The sequence below is a fragment of the Jaculus jaculus genome, chromosome 17 (genome assembly GCF_020740685.1).
Source record: "Jaculus jaculus isolate mJacJac1 chromosome 17, mJacJac1.mat.Y.cur, whole genome shotgun sequence".
In the NCBI taxonomy this organism is placed as follows: domain Eukaryota; kingdom Metazoa; phylum Chordata; class Mammalia; order Rodentia; family Dipodidae; genus Jaculus; species Jaculus jaculus.
Window position 1 is genome coordinate 1,708,127 of NC_059118.1, and position 9,005 is coordinate 1,717,131.

The following is a 9,005-nucleotide window of genomic DNA, read 5'->3' on the forward strand; positions in this document are numbered from 1 at the left end:
AAGCCAGATACACAAAGGAGAGGGTGCAGGCATCTGGAGTTTGTTTGCAGTAGCTAGAGGCCCTGGCACACCCATTCTCTTGTCTGTCTTCTCTCTCTCTTTCTCTCTCTCACTCTCTCCTTGCAAATAAATAAATTAAATTAAATATATATTTTTTAAATAAGGAAGGTAGTCCTCATGTGCATGAACAGGGAAAGATGGCCATCCTTATACTTTCTACCATCTACCCTGAGACATAGAGCCACGGCCACAGCAGGAGCCCCTCACCAGACACCATGTGCAGACACCCAGCTCATCATGAACTCTGTCATCTGATGGGCTCCATAGACTCTTAGCAGTGAGACTGGACAATGCTCAGGTCCGTCACACAGAGAAAGCACCCTGCCTGGGCTTTTCCTACATTCATCCGAGGCACATTGGTGTGGAATCAGGTGACAAGTAACTCTGGAAGGAGACGCAGCTTCAGGAGAGAGAGCACCTGGGATTGACACACGTCAGCGCTGTTTCTGAACCCAACACCAGGGTGTCTTCTCAGAAACCCAAGTGCAGTTGTGGCCAAAAGTTTGCGTGGCCAAAGTGAGCTCACACTTCCCTTCTAGGCCCTCCTCTTGGTACCGAAGACCTTCCATTTCCTATTTCTCAAGCCTGCTTGCAGTTCCCATGTAGGCTTGCTTCCAGATCTTTCCCCCTAAAAAACATTTACTCTGTGGCTAGTGTGGGCCATTTAAACCCAATGTGCATGAAAGGCCCATCTTGATCCTGGTTAGTCAATGCCTGGAAAGTGAGTGGCTCCTATTCTCTCTAAAACAAAGTGTGGCTATTTCTAAAAAAACTGAGGGCGGGAGAGACGGCTTAGTGTTTAAGCGCTTGCCCGTGAAGCCTGAGGACCCCAGGTCAAGGCTCCATCCCCAGGACCCATGTTAGCTAGAAGCACAAGGGGGCGCACGCATCTGGAATTCGTTTGCAGTGGCTGGAGGCCCTGGCACGCCTATTCCCCTCCTCTCTCTGTCTGCCTCTTTCTCTCTGTGTCTGTTGCTCTCAAATAAGAAATAAAAATAAATAAAAAATTGAAAAAAATATTGTCAAGGGCTGGAGAGATGGCTTAGCCGTTAAGGCACTGCCTGCGAAGCCTAAGGACCCATGTTCAACTCTCCAGATCTCAAGTTAGCCAGATCCACAGTGAAGCAAGTGCATGGTCGCGCATGACCACTAGGTGGCGCAAGCGTCTGGCGTTCGATTGCAATAGCTGAGGCCCTGGCACGCCAATTCTCTCTGACTAAAATTAAAAAAAAAAGAAAGAAAAAAGTTGTCAATGTTTTTTTTTTTTAAATAATTTATTTATTTGAGAGAGAGAGAGAGAGAGAGAGAGAGAGAGAGAGAGAGAGAGCGCGAGCGAGTGAGCCCTAAGGGGGCTCCAAGGCCTCTAGCCACTGCAAACAAACTCCAGACACACATGCCACTGGCTTTATGTGGGTTCTGGGGAATGGAACCTGGGTCCATAGGCTTTGCAGATAAGTGCCTTAACCCAGAGGTGGCGTTAAAAATATTTTATTTTTATTTATTTATTTGAGACAGAGAGGTAGATACAGAAATAGGCAGAGAGCGAGAGCGAGAGAATGGGCATTCCAGGGTCTCAAGCCCTGTAAAAGAACTCCAGAAGCATATGCCCCCTTGTGCATCGGGCTTACATGGGTTCTGGGGAATTGAACCGAGTTCCTTTGGCTTTGCAGGCAAACACCTTAACTGCTAAGCCATCTCTCCAGCCCCCAGAGGTGGCTTTTTGAAGGCATACATGAGTATACTAGTTAACCCTTAGCCTTAATTTTGCTTTTCATAGTTTCTGGCGCCTGTGATTAACCACTAAATGGAAAAAATCCCAGAAATAAAGTCATAAAAGTGTTTTTTTTTCCATGTATATATGTGTGTGGTATGGATGCATGTGTGTATGTCTATTAGTGTGTGTGTGTGTATGTTCACATTCATTGAGAGGCCAGAGGTGGACACTGAGTGTCTTCTTCAATCACTGTTCCATCTTTTTAATTTGTTTTTGAGATGGAGTATCATTGAACTCAAGATTTACCAGTTCCTCTAGATTAGCTGGTCAGCAAATCTTGAGGATTCTCTTATTTCCATCTCCCCAGTGCTGGGATTCCAGGCATGAAAACAAGACCAGGTGGCTTTTACGTGGCCCTGCGGTCCAACCTCAGATCCTCATACTTGTGCAGCAAGCATTTTATCTGACAGAGCCGTCCCCACAGCCCCAATAATTCACATTTTACATAATGCTGTATTACAGCATATAATTATCCTTTTTATTATTAGTTACAGTTAATCTCTTACTGTGCCTAATTTATAAATTAAACTATCATAGCATGCACAGGAAAAACCCAGCATTTCCAGGGTTTGGTACTATCAGGGGGTTTCAGATATCCACTAGGTATCTTGGAAGGTGTGCCCCATGAATAACAGGAAGTTACTGTTGTTCAATGAGACCCAAAGTAATCTCATTCAATTATGAGTTTTTCTTTAATCAGTGGTACCACTTTACTGGTGGTTGCTATTTCAGTAGAGATGTGAAAATGTTTTATTGCCCCCCTTCCAGCACTTGGATACCAAGATGAGTCTTTTGGCTAAAGAACTTCATCTAAAACTCATATATAATTAACATTCAAATGGCTAAACTGGAACGGTGCCTCTTGTCTCCTACACAGGGATTAAAAATGTAATAGGGTTATGAAGTGTTTGCATCCTCTTCCTTCCATATGCACCTAATGAAAATGTGCTCCTGTCCTGAGCTGCTGGTTTCCAGAGGAAAATTGAAGGTCTGGTATGAATTACTGCATTGAATGTATGTTTGTGGCTTGTTGCATGTGCTTCATAGGCCCATAGCAAGGAAGGAGCTTTTAGCTGAATGGAAAAGTCTGAGTTCTAACTGATCTGTACACTCCTATTTCATTAGAAGCATTAATAGCACCTGCACAATCAGGTTGCTCTGCTCCCAGCAAACTTTCTTTTGAAAAACACAAATAGGCACAATTATAATATATCTTGCATCTTCCAAAAACTACACACCATCCCATTCTGCAAACAGTGTAACAAATAGCAGTGCTTTCCTTAACTAGATATGCTCTGCCCTCCATCTCCCCTCTTCCTCTTTCCTTCCCCCTCTCCCTTCCCTTTCCCTCTCTCCCCCAGCCTTCCCTCTCTCTCTTTCCCCTTCTCTTTTTCCTTCCTGCCCCCTCCTTGTCTCCCTCTCCCCCTTTCCTTTCCCTTCCCTGTCTCCACCCGCTGATTGAATCCAGGGTCATGTGTGTTAGGCTTTGCACTATGGATCTATATGCAGACAACATATTCAACTATATGCCCTGTGTTATCTCTGAGAAGCAAACTGTGTCAATGTACTTTCTATTAAGCAACGCCTCCTACCTTTTGGTTTTGTTTTTGTGCACGCCAGGTGAATGCCGTGCCTCCGTGCCGCCTGCCCGGCCGCCTCTTGAACACGGTTCTGTTGTGCTCACCCGCCTCACTGCAGCCTCTTCCAGTCTCGGCGTACTCCGGTTGACCATATCCTTGTAGTCACTGAATTGGGAGTTAGTTTGTGGCCACAAATTTTCCTCCTTTGTCCCTAAAACCTACTTTCATTCAACTCCAGATATTCTAAAGCACTTAATAACATGTCCTTGTTGTGTTTCGCTTCTTCAGTTTAATAGATGGCTTCACATTAGGAATTTTGTTCTTTCTCTCATTCAGTGCTGGCTTACGGGGCACCTTCAGCCGTGGGCACATCTTCTTCTTGGCACTGAGCCCATGTGGTGTTCTCAGGAACCCACCTGCTGCACTTCCCTTATCTGGTCACCAGTGAAGGCCACTGTGTCAGCTGAGGTGACACCATTGTTTCAGTCTAGTGTGTACTAATGACACTGTGGCCTTATGAAACAAGTTATCTCTAGGTTGATTTCCTCTTCTATAAGCTTTAATAAGTTGTGGTTTTCACATTGTCTATTTCACCTGGATTCTTTTTCTATGGTCATATATTATTAATATGTTCTCTTATCACTTTAAGGTCTTTGAATCCTAATATTTGTGATTTGTATTTTTTTAACTAGTGTAACTGCTTTTTCAAATCATTTAAAAATATTGTATTTTAGAGAATGGGCACACCACGGCCTTCAGCCATTGCAAATGGACTCCAGATGCATGCGCTCCCTTGTGCATCTGGCTTACGTGGGTTCTGGGGAATAGAACCTTGGTACTTTGGCTTTGCAGGCAAGCACCTTAACTACCAAGCCATCTGTCTAGCCCTAAGACCAATTTTGTTAGCCTCTATCAACTATTATCTCTACCTCATTAGCTTCCTCTTATATTCTACTTGCTTTAAGTTTAGTTTGCTTTTGCTTATAGTTATTACATGAAATCATAAGTAGTTGATGACCTTTCTTTTCTTTTTCTCTTTTACTTTCTTTCCTTTTTCTCCCATCCTCCTTTCTCTCTTTCTCTTTGCTTCATTAGGGTTTTGTTGTGTATTCTGGGCTGGCCTTGAACTCATAGCAATCTTTCCATTTCAGCCCCTGAGTGCTGAGATGGCAGATGTTAGCCATCATGCCCAGCTGACCTTTTTCTTTTCTTTTCTTTTCTTTTTTCTTTTTTTTTTTGAGGTAGGTTCTCATTATAGCTCAGGCTGAACTGGAATTTACTATGTAGTCACAATGATCCTTCTATGTCAGCCTCTTGAGTGCTAGGATTAAAGGCATGCATCACTATGCCTGGTTGATCTTTCTTTTCTAAAGTGAATGCTTGTGGCTATAATTTTTCTCTGAGCCTTTAAACATTGTTAGCTGTAATTCACATATTTTAATTATTCATCATGTCAAAACATTTTCTAATTTCCTTGACTTGTTTAAAGGTATGTTAATTTCTAGATATTTTATTTTTTCCTAAGTATCTTATTAATTTCTAATTTCATTGTGGACAGACAACATGTGCAGTATGATTTCAAACATTTGGATTTTTTATTGATTTATTTGAAAAAGAGAGAGAGAGAGAGACAAAGAGAAAGAGAGAGAGAGCATGGGCATACCAGGGCCTCCTGTCACTATAGTTGAACTCCAGACACATGCACCACTTTGTGTATCTGGCTTTACTTGGGCACTGGGGAGTTGAAGCCAGGCTTTCAGGCATTGTAATAAAGTACCTTTGACCATTGAGGCATCTCTTCAGCCCATTATTTTTTAGACACAGGGTCTCACGTAGCCCAGGCTGGCCTCAAAATCCATATGTAGTTGACCTTGAGCTCCTAATTCTCCTGCTTCTACCTCCTGAATGCTGGGATTACAGGCATGTATCACCATGGCCATTTTATATGGTATTGAAGATAAAAGCCAGGGCTTCCCGCATGCCACACAAGCACTCTACCGACTGAGCTACATCTCACGCTTTTGGATTTATTGACGCCGAACAAGTGCCTTAACTGCTAAGCCATTTCTTCAGCCCCCATTTATATATTCATATTTTAAATATCTCTTGTATTAATCCCAGAGTGGTGGTACATGACTGAAATTCTAGTACTAAGGAGGCTGTGACAGGAATGTCTCAAGTTTGGGGCCAGCCTTGTCTCCAACAACAGTAGGTAGAATTTAGATTTTGGTTTTCTTTTTAACAATTTATTCATTTTTAAGTGCACATATGCATGTGTGTGGGTGCATGTGCATTTGTGTGCCGGTGCCTGTGAAGGCCAGAGGACAACCTTGGGCGCTGTTCCTCAGGAATGTCATCCACCTTTTTGGAGACAGGGTCTCTTACTGGCCTGGATGCACCAAATATGCTAGATTGGTTGGCCAGTGAGCTCCAGGGATCTACTCATGTTTGCCTTTCCATTACTGGGATTACAAATGCTTGCCAACATGCCAGACATTGATGTGTGTACATGCGCATGTGTGTGCATGCAGCTGTATGTGCATTGAAAGTCAGAGGTCAACATCAGATGTCTTCTTCAACTGCTCTCTACCAGGAAAGACAAGGTCTCCTTTTCTTTTCTTTCTTTCTTTCTTTTGAGGTAGGGTCCCCCTATAACTCAGGCTGACCTGGAATTTACTATGTAGTCTCAGGCTGGCCTTGAACTCATGGAGATCCACCTACCTCTGCCTCTTAGTGATGGGATTAAAAGTGTACATCAACATGTCTGGCTTCAAGGTCTCTTTTTGAACCCAGGTCTCACCAATTTGACTAGACTATCTGGCCAATGAGCCCCCAGGAGTGCCTGTCTCTGCCTCCCCAGCACTGGGATTATAGGCACGTGACACCACATCCAACATTTTACCTGGGTACTGGAGATCTGAATTCAGGTCCTCATGTTTCAGAGTAAGCCCTTTACCCACTGGGCCATCTCTCTAGCCCACAATGGGGTTCCTATAGTTGTTTTGAGTCAGTTTAGAGACCACTACCCTGTGGAGATGAACGTCCACAGGCAATGAAAGATCAGGGAATTAATATGTACAAGAGCCTTCTGAAAACATCTTCCCAGATATGTGGCCAGAAGAGGTCCTAAACATGTAATCACCACATATGGGACTTGAGACAGCACATGACTTTCATGGATAGCTTGGCTAAGTGGCTAAGCTTTGACACGAGCTGTATTAGTTGCATTTCTCATTCACTGTGGTCAAATACTTGGCAGAAACAACAAGGCAGGAAAGTTTTTTGTTTTTTTTTTTTTTTTTCTTCTCACAGCTCAGGGGATATAGTCTATCATGACAGACAAACCATGGGATCTGCTTGGCTCTACATGGTAGGAGTGTGAAGTGGCTGGTCACATCACAGTGGCAGACAGAAAGGCATAAGTTTGGCCTGGAACCAGAAGTGGGTATGATCTTCAATGGCTGTTCCCTAGTGATCTACTTCTGCCAGCTAGGTTCCATGTCCCCAGAGGTTCCACAGCTTCCCAAGACAGACAACCCGCTAGAGGTCACATCAAACTTACGAACCTTCTTATTCACATCATCACACTAACCCAGTGCCAACTCTTTCATACCCATAGTAATGCCAGAGAAGCAGGTTAGTAGTACCAGGCAACTTTGAAAAACAAAAAACCAAAAAACAAAACAAAAGAAGTTCCATGCAAGAAGACTGTTTTACAGACTCCAGCCTCTTAAACCTCACGACTGGTAGCTGACTCTAGTGACATGAAACTTGTTCTTGAGGACAAGAGAGGAGGTAATATCTTTTGGGTCTTTGAGGATGCTTCTAGGTCTGAGTGAGGTGAGGTGTTTACACAGCAAATGTACTGACATCTAGGTATGGAATCCAGGGGTGAGCAAATGAAGGTGGGGATGCAAATGGTCTCAGGACTTCCGCTGTCTGAGGGCCAGGAGCTGCGTCCGTTCTGTTGAGGATAGAATGGCTTTCTTCACCACTGAGTCCAATTCCATCTGCTGGGTCCTTGTTCTCTGTGTCCGCAGGGTCATCCAATGGCTCATGAACTGCTCTCGTTCTAGTGTCCCCACTCACAGTTGCTCAGCGCTGTCCATGGAGCTGGGCTAAAAGCTGTCTCCCAGCCTGCTTTCTCCTCACCATTCTTGCCTTTCTTTTCTTTCACTTATGAAGCAAAAGACCCGACCTGCCCAGAAGTGCAGAGTGAGGGGCTTTGCTCTGCCTGTTAGGGAAGCTCAGGCCAATGTCGGATGCCACAAACTTATGCAATGCAACCCAAGCTTCCAACCCCCAAGTTAAGAGTGTTCAAATTCCAACTTAGTCCACTGCAAATGCCTTACCACATGCCTGAAGTGAGGAATCATCAGAATGAAGGAACCCCTGTGTTAATTTAGAAAAGTCCCTTGAAAGCTCAGGATCCAAAGTGAATTTATTTAGGACTGCAAACTTTTAAAAGAGGTAACAGCAATGGGGCCACCTGCCACTCATGGTTTAGGCCACTGAGGAAGTACCTTCCTACAGGATGTCTCCCATAACTGAGGGGTATGCCTGAGCAAAGTTTGATGTCACAGATGAAAGGCCGAGGGAAATCTCTACAGAGTGGTAGAGGCAGGCTTTCTCCTCTGGCTTCTCTCCTGAGCTCACAGCCTCTGGGTTGCACACACTAGCTTCACTGGCCACAGGAGACAACACCAGATCCATAGGGATGAAGTGTGAGGCCCTTTAGCAATGATGTTTTCCATCCTGCTATGACAGGGGATGTAAGTAAGTGATTAATGGTGATGGGAAATCAGCAAGCCCCATCAGAGTCAGTTGCCACATGGCAAGGGGGCAGATGCAACGAAGGCTCTAGGCACTAAAGAAACAGCAAATGTTCCCCTTCTGTCTTCTTTTTTTTGAAGAGTGGGAGGACGAAGAAGTGACTTGCAAAGATTTGCTGTTCTTGAAAATTGGTCTTACCTTAAATCACCCGCTCTGTTTTGTGGTGCCCAGCTTGCGCTGTACTCCCTGTCTCCACCTCCTCATACCAGGGTTGCGGGCGTGCACCACCGCACCTGGCATTTCACATCTGTTCTGGTTCTCATGCTTGTGTAGCAAGCACTTTACCCACTGAGCCATCTCCCCAGCCCTGATACTTACAGACTTACTCCCCCCCACCCACCAGAATACTTTGTGTGGGAATCTCTTCCGGTCTTCAGAGACAAGCCCTGTAGAATCCCAGGTTACTTGTGCCTGTGTTTCAAGGCAACAAACACAGGTAAGTGCATATTCTTGAAAGGTGGAGACCCAGACAACCAAAAGGTCAGCAAGACACCCTGATGTACCAGCATGCTTCCTGCATTTCAGCCACTGGATACCATATCGCCCGCAGTTCTCCTCCATGCCTCAGCTGTGCCATCTCCAAGTTGGACATACACCTGCTTGAAGCTTTAAGTCACGTCACTCAGGCACCATCTTGTGACCCATCTTCTGCTCAGGAGGTCTTCATTCTGTATTCTGCATCTTATGGAACCACCCTGGCCACCCTCTTTAGTCACTGTAACTGGCTCAGTGTAAATTCAGAAGTCACAAGATGAAGG